The following is a 12,411-nucleotide window of genomic DNA, read 5'->3' as shown; positions in this document are numbered from 1 at the left end:
GGCATTTGAACATTATAATGTGGTAACTGTAGAAACCAGATTCTCCTCTTCCTGAGGGCTTGCTGTTTTTGTTTTTGTCTTTAAATTGTTGAAGGTTGTCTTGTTTCATTTGTTTAGGCACTTTTCCAAACTATATTAAGCAAGGACTGTATTCTTTGTCGTGTGTAGTCCTGAGTTCTCTGTTCGTTTAGCTCAAGCTCAGTTAATATTTTTTTTCTTTTTCTTTTAACTTGTTTTATTTTTTATTTTTTTAAATTTACATCCAAATTAGTTAGCATCTAGTGCAACAATGATTTCAGGAGTAGATTCCTTAATGTCCCTTACCCATTTAGCCCATCCCCCCTCCCACAACCCCTCCAGTAACTCTCAGTTTGTTCTCCCTATTTAAGAGTCTCTTCTGTTTTGTCCCCCTCCTTGTTTTTATGTTATTTTTGTGTCCCTTCCCTTATGTTCATCTGTTTTGTCTCTTAAAGTCCTCGTATGAGTGAAGTCATATGATTTTTGTCTTTCTCTGACTAATTTCACTCAGCATAATACCCTCCAGTTCCATCCACGTTGTTGCAAATGGCAAGATTTCATTCTTCTTGATTGCCGAGTAATACTCCATTGTATATACATACCACATCTTCTTTATCCATTCATCCATCAGTGGACAGTTGGGCTCCTTCCATACTTTGGCTATTGTTGCTAGTGCTGCTATAAACATGGGGGTGCACGTGTCCCTTCGAAACGGCATACCTGTATCCCTTGGATAAATGCCTGGTAGTGCCATTGCTGGGTCATAGGGTAGTTCCATTTTTAGTTTTTTGAGGAACCTCCATTCTGTTTTCCAGAGTGGCTACACCAGCTTATATTCCCAAGGCTCAGTTAATATCTTGACAGAGATTTCTTCTAATGCCAGGAGATAAAAACAACAACAACAACAAAAACAAACCCAAAACCAACCAAACAACCAACCAAACAACAAAAGAATCCACCTCTCCTAGTATTTTCAGATTGGTTCTGTGCTAGGGCATTGCTTCAACATTAAGCTGGGTTTGTACTGAGTCTGGGGATCAGCCTGAGATGAAAGCTTAGGGTCTCCTCACGTCTTTTCTGAGCATAAGACTAGCCCTGGACCATACACATAGTTTTCCAAATTCCCTCCATATAAAAGGAGGCTCTGAATGTCCTAATTCCCCAAAGAATCTCCCCCAACTTTTCCTCCTGGGGTTTAGATGATTGATAAATACGTTTTGACCACAATCTTTTACCCTAGGTGCTTGCAGTTTGTTAGTTCATCTTGCAGTGTTTTTGAGCAACGCCTGCCACTTTTCTGGCCTGAGCTCTGAGTTAGGCAATTCAGAGATGAGCATTTTGTGTGAGTCCTTCAAGAAGCCCTGAGTAGGTTAGAACAGACCTACAAAGTAATTTTTGAACAAGATCTGCTCTGCCTCCTCCAGAATTAGAGACCAGGGTCCAGCACTGGTAACACAAGTTGTCTCTGTTAAACCATCACTGCTGAGCTGAGGAGGGGATGGGGCAAGGGCAAGTAAAAATACCATCAAGCTTTCCTACCATTTTCGAATTGCCCTTTAATTCTTTTCTTCAACATTTGCTTAGTTGCTGCAAACCTTTGATGGTTTTCCAGAGTTCTGACAAAATCAACTCTGATAGTTTCTGTTTGTTTGATGTTCTTGTGGGGTTTGGGAGAGGTTGGAGCTGTCCATCCCACCATTTTGCCGGTAGTTTTTTTTTTTAAGATTTTATTTTATTGGGGCACCTGGGTGGCTCAGTCAGTTGAGTGCTGGACTTGGCCTCAGATCATGATCTCACGTTCGTGGGTTTGAGCCCCACATTGGGCTCTGTGCTGACAGCTCAGAGCCTGGAACCTGCTTTGAATTCTGTGTCTCCCTCTCTCTCTGTCCCTCCCCTGCTCGCGCCCTATCTCTCTCTGTCCCTCAAAAAGAAAAAAAGTAAAAAAAAAAAAAAAAAAAAGAAAAAAGATTTTATTTTATTTATTGTTTTATTTTAGAGAGAGAGCGAGAGCATGAGTGAGGGAAAGGGAGAGAGAGAGACAGAGAGAGAGAGAGAGAGAGAGAGAGAGAGAATCCCAAGCAATCTCCACGTCCAGTGTGAGCCTGACATGGGACTTGATTCCATGACCCAGGGATCATGACCTGAGTCAAAATCAAGAACCCAACACTCAATTGACTGAGCCACCCAGGTGCCCCTAAAGATTGTATGTATGTGTGTATGTATTTATTTGTTTATTTTAAATGGTTTTTTTTTTGAGATAGAGAGAGAGCAAGTGGGGGAGGGGCAGAGAGAGGGAGACAGAGAATCCCAAACAGGCTCTGAGCCACCAATGTGGAGCCCAATGCGGGGCTCCAACTCACAAGCCAAAATTCTAGAGTTGGATGCTCAGCAGACTGAGCCACCCAGGCATCCCCTAAAGATTTTTTTTTTTTAAGTAATCTCTATACCCAATGTGGGGCTTGAACCTACAGCCTCAAGATCAAGAGTCACTCGCTCCATTGACTGATCCAGACAGGTGCCCCATGCTGAAAAAGTTTTAAATATGCCTACCCCTTCAAAATATATATAATATTATAAAAATAGGCATTGGGATGACCAAATCCCAGTTTTAGATAGAGACTTCCCTGGGATTGGAAAGGACAGCATAATGGATGGATGATGGAGGGTATAAAAGGTGTTCAACTCTTTTGGGAATGTTTCTTTCTTTAGCTGGGTAGTGGGTAGGTGGGTGTTTGTTACTTTATTATTGATACTTTTGTGTAGACCTGAAATGTTTTGTAACAAAAAGTAAAACTGAGAGGAGAAGGCTTGGCAGTTTCTCAACAAGTTCAACGTAAAATTACCACATGACCCAGCAACTGCTCTCCTTAGTATAGACCCAAGGGAACTAAACAGGTGTTCAAACAAAATGCGTACATGCGTGTTTATAGCAGCACTATTCACAGTTGCTAAAATATAAATATTATGATTCCACTCATATGAAATGTTCAGAACAGGCAAAATTATAGGGACAGAAAGTAGATTGGTGGTTGTCAGGGGCAGGGGCGAGGGGAGTGAGGAGTGACTGCTAATGGGGACGGGGTTTCTTTTCGGGGTGATGAAAAAGTTCCGGAACTAGATAGCGATGATGGTTACACAACACTGTGAATGAATGAAACCCACTGAATCGCACATTTTTAAATGGTTATGTTTATGTAACGTGTCTTTTACACAATTAAAAAAATTTTTTTAACAATAAAACTGACTTTGCTCAAGAAATGGCCCTTGCCATCGATCGGGTACTTTTTGGGGGTGAATCTACATGCTTACAGATTTGTAATCGGATCTTGATCCCGAAAAGCTGCAAATAAACCTCTCCGGGTGAAGAGAACTGCCCTTGACAAGAAAGAAAAGGAATCCAGGATGTGAAGAGCTCACTTGCCCAGGTGACAGAGATGAGGAGAAGCCAAACCAGGATTTCAAACAGGCTCATCCGCTGAGAACAACCTCCAGGGCCCGGCTGTCACCTCCAGGTTGTCTGTGTGAGAGTCTCTAACCTCAGGGCCTTTGACTAGGCTGTGTCCCCTGCTAGCGGTTTTTTCTCTACTCCCATCACACCTAGAGTCTTCTTTTTCCACTTGAAAGGAGGCCCTGGCACATGACAGATGCTGAAGCAGCATTTGTGGGATGAATGAGCGAATGAATGAGTAGATGGGTTTCTCTAAAGCCCATCTCGGGGTGCCTGGTGGCTCAGTCGGTTTGGCTCAGGTCATAATCTCACAGTTCATGGGTTCGAGTCCTGCATCCAGCTCTGTGCTGACAGCTCGGAGCCTGGAACCTGCTTTGGATTCTGTGTCTCCCTCTCTCTCTGCCCCTCCCCCACTCATGCTCGGTCTCTCTCTCTCAAAAATAAATAAACAGTAACGCACCTCTCATGTGAGCACTGTCAAATGGCAAAAGCAATACAATTTAGCAATGAGTTTGATGTCCCTTCCTCAAGGGAAAACAATCCACGAATCCATGGGAGACTACATGTCTCATGGGCAGAGTAGCATACCCCCTGAGGAATGTAGGATTTTACAGAGCTTTAGAAGTGACTCAGAAGCAGGACATGGCTGACTAGGAGGTCAGGGATTTCCTTACAAGGTTAGCAGGTCTTATTTTCTAGGGTAAGGTAAGCTAGCTAACGCTGAACGGGAAGATTGTGATTGGTGTATGTTAGGTTTCCTATAAGGACAGGCTGATTTAGGTTTATTTATTTATTCTTTAATGTTTAATTATTTACTTTGAGAGAGAGAGAGAGAGAGAGAGAGAGAGCATGAGTGGGGGAGGAGCAGAGAGAGAGGAGAGAGAGAATCCCAGGCAGGCTCCGTGCTGTCAGCACAGAGCCCGAGGTAGGGCTTGGACTCACCAAACTGTGAGATCATGACCTGAGCCGAGATCAAGCGTCGGACGCTTAATCGACTGAGCCCCCTCAGACGCCCCAAGGTGATTTAGGTTTAGATTTATGATGCGGGCAGGGCCCACACTGGGGTGGCTTCTATTTTGTGGGTCCAGGTATGCAAATTACCCTTATCAGAAGCAAGGAGAAAGACCTGTGGATCCTCATAGCTGTGGCCTGTCCAGGGCTGAGGACATTAGAGGAGGAGCCTGGCACAGAGAGGCCAAGACACCTGCCTAAGACCACACAGCCAGGAAGTGGCAAAATCTGGATTTGAACTTGAGTCTCCCTTCCCTGAGCATGGGTTTGTCCTACAATGGCCCGAGTACCGCAAGCCCATTATATACTCCCAGAATGTGTGTGCATCTTTCCCATCTGAAGGTGCGAGAAGATGCCAACGCCTCGCCACCCCCATTCACTGCTGTGGGTGGCCCTCAGGGACTTTCCCCAGACCACGCCTGATCTGATAGCTATCCCTCAGTCCCTGTGAATGTGCCTTGATTTGGAAAAAGGGTCTTTGCAGATGTGATTAAGTTAAAGATCTGGAATGAGCCCATTCTGGATTTATAGTGGGACTTAACTCTACAGGTGTCCTTAGAGGGGGAGGAGGAGAGAAGAGAAGGCCATGTAAAGACAGAAGCAGAGATTGGAGCGATGCGGCCACAAGCCAAGTATTGGGGAGGAGGAATTCTCTCTGCCCTTCAAGGTCCCCGTAGCTGGACTAAGAATCAAATTGACATGAGACATTAACAGGAGAAAATGAAATGTAATAGCCTGCATATGTCTGGGGAATCCACACAGATATGGGAATTCCAAAGACAGTGAGGCAACGCGATGCTTGCATGAGCTCAGGAGAGGGGTAGGGGTCTGAGGAGAAAAGGGAAGAGAGACCCGTTAGCAGGAGGGTAAGAGGAGGTGTTTATAAAACAAACACCACCCTGTTATGTAGATACGTTTCTTAGGTAAAGAGGAATTTTGGGGAATAGCTCTCTTCCTAGCACAAGCAGGTAGTTGAGTGGGAGGTACAGAGCTTTTCCCGAACCTGCTGGGTTCTGATTGCTTTTAACTCAAAATAGGGTTCATGCTAAAGCGGCTCATCTTGGGGCTGCCTGCCCTTGGCCCCTCCATGAGGAACATCTGGGGCCACAAACACTGGGAGAGGCCAGGATTTCAAACTTCTGGCCTGCAGAACTGCGAGAGAATAATTTTCTGTTGTTTTAAGCCTCTCCGTTTGTGATCCTTGATTACAGCAGCCTAGGAAACCAGCATAGTAATAGTGGGGCCTGGTCCTTGAAAAGGTGCTGGTCTGCGGGGGGCACAGGGCCAGAACCAGATACCCTAGTCTTCGGTGGGCAGGATGGCACCCTGAGAGGGAGGCCCCTCAGCCTCAGGGAAACTGGGGAGAGCATAGGGAGTGCTTAATGGGAGGCAGGACATCAAAGCTGGGGTTGAACAGATAGATAGGAGTTTGTCAGAAGGAGACACTGTTTCCGAGCAAACTTGCCCGGGCGTGTTTCAACCCCACTCTGGCTGAAGTGGAGAGATTGCTGCCCAACCACCTCTACTAACAGAGGTCATTAAATCTAAAACATTGGGATTATAGCTCAGATTAAGGCCCATCTACTCAGTGCTACCCTTTAAGGGGGTAGTGCTGAGAAAGCAGTGTTTGGAAGAGATCAGCAATGCTTCAGAATCTGCTGGGCATCTCAAGGGCTGAGCCAGCAGTTAAACCCAGGCTGGCTGGAGGACCCTCTAGATGACACAGGCACCCACTGGCCTGGAAGGAGCTCACGTAATAGGATGGCAATTCTCCGTGTCCTGCAAACTCACAGGAAATTTTAAAATAACTTTTTTTTTTGGGGGGGGCCTCTTCCGGGCCTCCTGCCGTGCCTGTGTTTGTTTCGTGTCATGAGAAACAAATAATAAAAGTGGGTGTGTGTTTTCTTGTGTGTTGCGTGTGTTTGATGAGGGCGGCCGTGGCCAAAAGTAGGTGGTGGCGAGGGAAAATTCTGGGAGGTTTGGGGCCAAGCCAGGTGGCGGAACGGCCTGACCCCTGGCCTTCACGCTGTTTACTTCTACCTTGGATTGGCCCCTGGGGACCCATGGAAGCTGCCAGAGAGGAATGCAGGGCCCTGGCCCACTGAGCTCATTGATGGCTGCCTGCCCACCTCCCACCCCACCGCCCCTCCCAGCTTGGCCACGGGGCTGGCCATGAAGTCATCAGCTAACGATTTTCTGAAGGGGAGCCGGAATGGCCTGGATGCCTTCATTCCAGAGTTTGGTGAACTGGAAACACCATGGAGCTAATGTTCCCCTTCGCTGCCCCTGGGCATCCCCCAGGCCCTCGGTGGTGCTATGTCCCCTTGGGAAGTTCCAGGAATAGATGAACTAATTAGTGGTTCTGCTTGTAAAGTGATAAGATGCCCACTCACGAGCCGGCAGCTCCTCTCCTTTCTGGAGTGGGCTACTAAGCAGCCAGAAAAAGGGGTGAACCAGATAAAGAACAAGTCTTTATCTTCTGACAGATGAAGAACAAGTGATGTTGGGTGAAAATGCCAGACAGAAGAGAGAATTCTGGCTCTGTTATATCAGGTTGGGAAACAGGCAAACTCAGCCGTCATAACAGAAGTGGGCATCGTGGTCATCCAGGCTGTTCCTGGGGCTGGGAATGTTCTGGAACCTCATCTGGGAAGTCGCCCCGCAGGCCTACTGTATGGGAAGTGTCACTGAGCTGAACACTAAGATGACTTCTTTTCTGCTTCATGTTAGTCGTATCTCAATAAAAGTTTAAAAAGAAAACGGCCGAGGCTGTGGAAAATATCCTGGGCACTCCTCAAAAAGTTAACACACAGAATAACGATGTGACCCAGCATTTCCACTTCTGGGCATAGCCCCACGAGATCTGAAAACAGGTCCTCAAGGGGCGCCTGGGTGGCTCAGTCAGTTAAGCATCCGACTCTTGGTTTCAGCTCAGGTCATGATCTCACGGTTTGTGGGTTCGAGCCCCACGTTGGGTTCTGCACGGTCAGTGAGGAGCCTGTTTGGGATCCTCTCTCTCTCCTTCTCTTTCTGCCCCTCCCCGGCTTGTGTGCTCTCTCCCAAAATAAATAAATAAACTTAAGAAAGAAAGAAAGAAAGAAAGAAAGAAAGAAAGAAAGAAAGAAAGAAAAGAAAGAAAGAAGGAAAGAAAACAGGTCCTTGAATCCTTGTATATCCTTGTAGGGCTGTTCACAGCAGCCCTATTCAAAGCTGCCGAAAGGTGAAAACAATCCCAATGACCATGAATGGGTGAGTAGATGAACAAAACGTGGTCCATCCATACAATAGAATATCACTCAGCTATAAGAGGGAATGAAGGACACACGCCACGCCATGGATAAGCCTGGAAAACAGCATGCTGAGGAAAGAAGCCAAACACCAAAGACCATCTGTTGTATGATTTCACCTATATATGTGACATTGTCACTTATAATAAGAAATATGTGTTTGGTCTTTGACCCTTGGAATTCCTGTGATGAGGGCTATAAACGTGTCTTTTTTTTTTTTTTAAACACTCCATGCCCAATGTAGGGCTTGAACTCATGACCCTGAGATTCAGAGTCACATGCTCTACTGACTGAGCCAGCCAGGTGCCTCAAGAGCTATACGCGTGCCTTTTAGAAGGCACCTGACCGTGTGATTAGAGAGTTCAACTTTCAGTCCCATCCACACTGACCTCAGGGGAGGGGAGAGGGGCTGGAAGTTGTTGAGTCAGCCCCCAACTGCCGACGATTTGATCAACCATGCCTACGTCATGAAGTCTCCATAACAACCCAAAGGGCAGGGTTCCCTGGAGGGCTTCCGGGTTGATCAACATAGAGATTTAGGGAGAGGGCACCCCTTCCCACCTAATTCGCCTGTGCATCTCTCCATTTGGCTGTTGATTCGTATTCTTCTATATCCTCCGTAGTAAATCAGTAATCTAGTGAGTAAATGGGTTTCCTGAGTTCTGTGAGCTGCTCTAGCGAAGGAGCTGAACCCAAGGAGGGGGTCTTGGGAGCCTGTGATTTATAGCCAGTCTAGAAGGACCACGATTAACAACCTTGCTAGGGGCATCTGAAGTGGAGGACGGAACCCTTAATCTGTGGGATCTCCCACAGGTAGGTAGTGTCAGAATTAAGTTGACCTCTGGACATCCACCTGTGTTGGAGAATTGTTGGCGTGTGGAACCCTACCCGCCCCGCCCCATCACATTGGACATTGGGTGCAGTATATACTTAATATGAACCGTCCAGAACAGGCAGATCCATGGAGACAGAAAGCTGATTGGTGGTTGCCAGGGGCTGGGGGAGGGGCATGGGGAGCGACCGACTGCTCATGGGGACGAGGTCTCTTTTTGTGGTGATGGAAATGTTCTGGAACCAACCGAGGTGATGGTGGCATAAATGCTACGTCATTCAATTGTTCGCTTGGAAATGTTGAGCTGTTAATTTTCTGTGGAGCCTCATACAGCCTCCCAGGAGAGCTAGGTGGTGAGTGGAGATGTCTTCAAAGAAATCTTCCCAGGCCTCCAACCTCTGTGCCCCTGGGGACCCAGGCATTGTAACAAGACACAGGGAAGTCTTACCTGGCCGGTGGGACATGTGCAAAAATCCCATGGTAGGATGGCTCCCTATTACTCTATCTACCTTACTTGTCCCCGGGGCCCTGGATTTCTTTTTCTTTTCTTTTTTTTAATGTTTATTTATTTTTGACAGAGAGAGAGAGAGAGAGACAGAGCATGAGCGGGGGGGGGGGGGGGAGCAGAGAGAGAGGGAGACACAGAATCCGAAGCAGGCTCCAGGCTCTGAGCTGTCAGCACAGAGCCCGACGCGGGGCTTGAACTCACGGAACACGAGATCATGACCTGAGCTGAAGTCAGACGCTCAACCGACTGAGCCCCTCTTTTTTTTTTTTTTAAGTTTACTTATCTATTTTGAAGGGGAGGGGAGAGACAGAGAGAGAGAGAGAGAGAGAGAGAGAGAGAGAGAGAGAGAGAGGAAGAGAGAGAATCCCAAGCAGGCTCCCTGCCATCAGCACCAAGCCTGATGTGGGGCTTGAACTCACAAACTGTGAGACCATGACCTGAGCTGAAATCAAGAGTCAGACACTTAACCAACTGAGCCACCCAGGCACCCCGACCCTGGTTTCCTTAATCTTAGAAAGCAAATGGGTCTGAATGGAAAGAGGCTGGGTCCAACCTCCTGCCCAGCTGCAATCAGGCTGGAAGTGACGGTGGCAGGAGCAAGTTTAAGCACCTCCTGCTGGCTGGGGACATCACCCAGGACACTTTGGGCCCCTTCCAAAGCCGGGCAGTAATCCCAAGGCACAGAAGCTGAGACAGACTCAGGGGAAACCCAGTCTCCCCAGTGGGTGCATGCTGGGCGTTGGGGGAAGCCTGGCCCTGCTCCCCCAGCAGGGACTTGCTTTGTGATCCCCAGCAAGCCCTTGTACCTTTGCTGCACACACTGTCACACTTCACACATCTCCGCGGTCGGCCTCACACAGCTGCCCATCTTCTCTGTGGCCAAGGAACAGGCACAGGGGCCAGTGCCTGGGGCCAGGGGTCCTCAGCAGTGGAGAAAGGTCTGAGGGGAAGGCCTGGGTCCTCCTGGGTCACCCCTTGCCCTCTACCATCTGGTGGCTGGACCTGATACCAGCCCTAAACCCCAGCACTCCAATTCCCTGCCCCCTCCACTCTGGGCCCAGCCAAGGGCCTGGGGCCCCAGAGTAGCTTCATCTCTGTCTAAGTCTTCAAAGGGCCTCCAGTCTGGGGCAGACAGAGCCAAGCACAGATACTCCCAGTGCTGTGAGGTCAGGTCTGCGCTGGAGGAAAGGATGGGGGTTGGGAGCATGCAGCTGAGCCTGGAAAGGTAATGGTAGGCAAGGCTTCCTGGAGGAGGAGCTTTTTGGGTAGGGTTTTGAAGCACAAGCAGGAGTTCCCCCTAAGGATCAGGGACTGCAAAAACACTCAGTCAATCACACAACCTCCTGTGGGTCTGGCCCTGTCGTTTATGCCCCATTTGAACTTCTCTCCAGTGAAAGTCTCAGTTCTTGTTTTCCGGATGAAGAAACAGAAATGGGATGAAGGGGAATGACTTGCCTAAGGCTGTACCTTCTGGTTCCTCCTGGGTCTTTCTCCTCTGCTTCCTTTGGTTTTCAACATCTGGAGCCTTTGACTGGGCCCTCTGAGATGCGATCCAGTCTGGATGTCCCCAGACTCCAGAAGTTGCAGAAACCTTTCAAAGACACCCTGACCATGCTGCCGTTGAACAAGAACTTGAAAGACTCAAATGCCAACCAGATCCTAAAGTGTGAGTGAAATCTCAGAGACCCTTTGGGGCACTCCCCACATCTAACCAGTGGTTCCGTGTCCTAGAGACCCACTGCTGAACCTCAGTTACTCCCCATCTGTGAACTGGGCAGGAATAGCCCATCTCCCCTCATGACTGAAGAAGGAGCCAGCAGCCTCATCTGCCCAGCCACACAGGGTGGGGCTCCGTCAGCATGGGATTATTATAACCCCGCCCTGATCACAGATGGAGAAACTGAGGCCCAGAGGGGTCAGCAACTCTCCTGAAAGTGCACAGGGCCTGCAGAACCCAGAGGCAGGTGCCAGGAGGGCATCGTTCTTACCGTTGGTGGGGGGGTCAGGGGGGAGATATGTGCAGGGGTGAGGGGAAGGTAGCCAGAACCTGCTTAGGTTGGTTCCAGATTTGAGGCAATCGAGGGCCAAACACTGCTAAAGTTGCCAGCAGAAGGTGCCCTCAAGAACTGGGCTACCTATGATCCTCTGGAAGGAGTTTGGTGGGGGAAGGTGTCAGGCTCCAGAGAGTGCTCTGAACCCTCCCTGGTCTTGCCTGTGCTATATATCTTCCAAGTAAACTTGGGTCCTCTATGAACCTAGTAACTAGGTTGAGGGCCCTAGAATCTCAGGCCCACTCCACAGTTGTCCCCACGACCTGGACCAGCTTGGGGGGCTGTGTGTCTGAGGATCCTAAGGGTCCAAGGAATCTGGAAGTTAGGCACCCTGTGTGGTCTGGTACCCTTCATTGCTCAGACATGGAAACCAAGATCCAGAGAGTTGAAAACGCAGTAGCTGGTTGTTATAGCCCCAGGGACTTAGCAGGAAAATGTTTTTGCCTTCCAGAGGAGGCAGAACCACTGTTTGGCTCTTAGTCCCTCTAAATATCAGATATACATGAATTCCTGCAAGTACTTACTAAGCACGTACTGTGTGCCAGACATGGTGGTGACTGGGCAGACAGAAACTCCTACTAAGATTCTAGTAGGGGAGATGAAGTGATACATAATGAAATAAAATGGGGCAGTGCCTATATTAGGCAGGCTGGAGGGATATATAGCCTGCCATGCTGAGATTCAGGGGACTAGTGTGCCAGGAAGAGGAAGCAGCTTGTGCAAAGGCCCTGAGGTGGGATCCGCCTTGGTGTGTGGGAAGAAATGGGCACCCTGTGCCTAGAACATAGGAGTCCCACGAGTTACCAGTTTCTCTTTCTCTCTCCACAGGAAACCTCCAGCCTAGCATCTCTTCTGCCCATGAGAAATCCTGCTCCCACTGCCAAGGCCACTATGAGTCTTATGGTCCCCGAGGCAACACATGGGCCTGGGAGTCAGCTCCTTGTCACTCCAGAGGTAGCATCCAGGCCCCTGGAACACCAGATCCACAAAAAGACTGGACATACACCATTTGGGATATGTCTCATAGCTTAACCACAATGCTGCCACTTTGCCTCTAAGCCCACAGGTCAGAATGGCAGCACTTAGGGTGAGGCAGGCACTAGCTAATGTCCACATCTTGAAACTTAATTCCTAACAGATCCTGAGTGCACATTCCAACAGACCTTGTCCCCTGACTCCCTCCCTGCCTATGAGTCCTCCTTACATCCCTGTGAAGAGATGATGGGGGGTGCCATTATCACCTTTTACGGACAGGG

This window comes from Acinonyx jubatus, chromosome A2, assembly GCF_027475565.1.
Source record: "Acinonyx jubatus isolate Ajub_Pintada_27869175 chromosome A2, VMU_Ajub_asm_v1.0, whole genome shotgun sequence".
Classification (NCBI taxonomy): Eukaryota; Metazoa; Chordata; class Mammalia; order Carnivora; family Felidae; genus Acinonyx; species Acinonyx jubatus.
Note: the sequence above shows the minus strand (reverse complement) of the source record.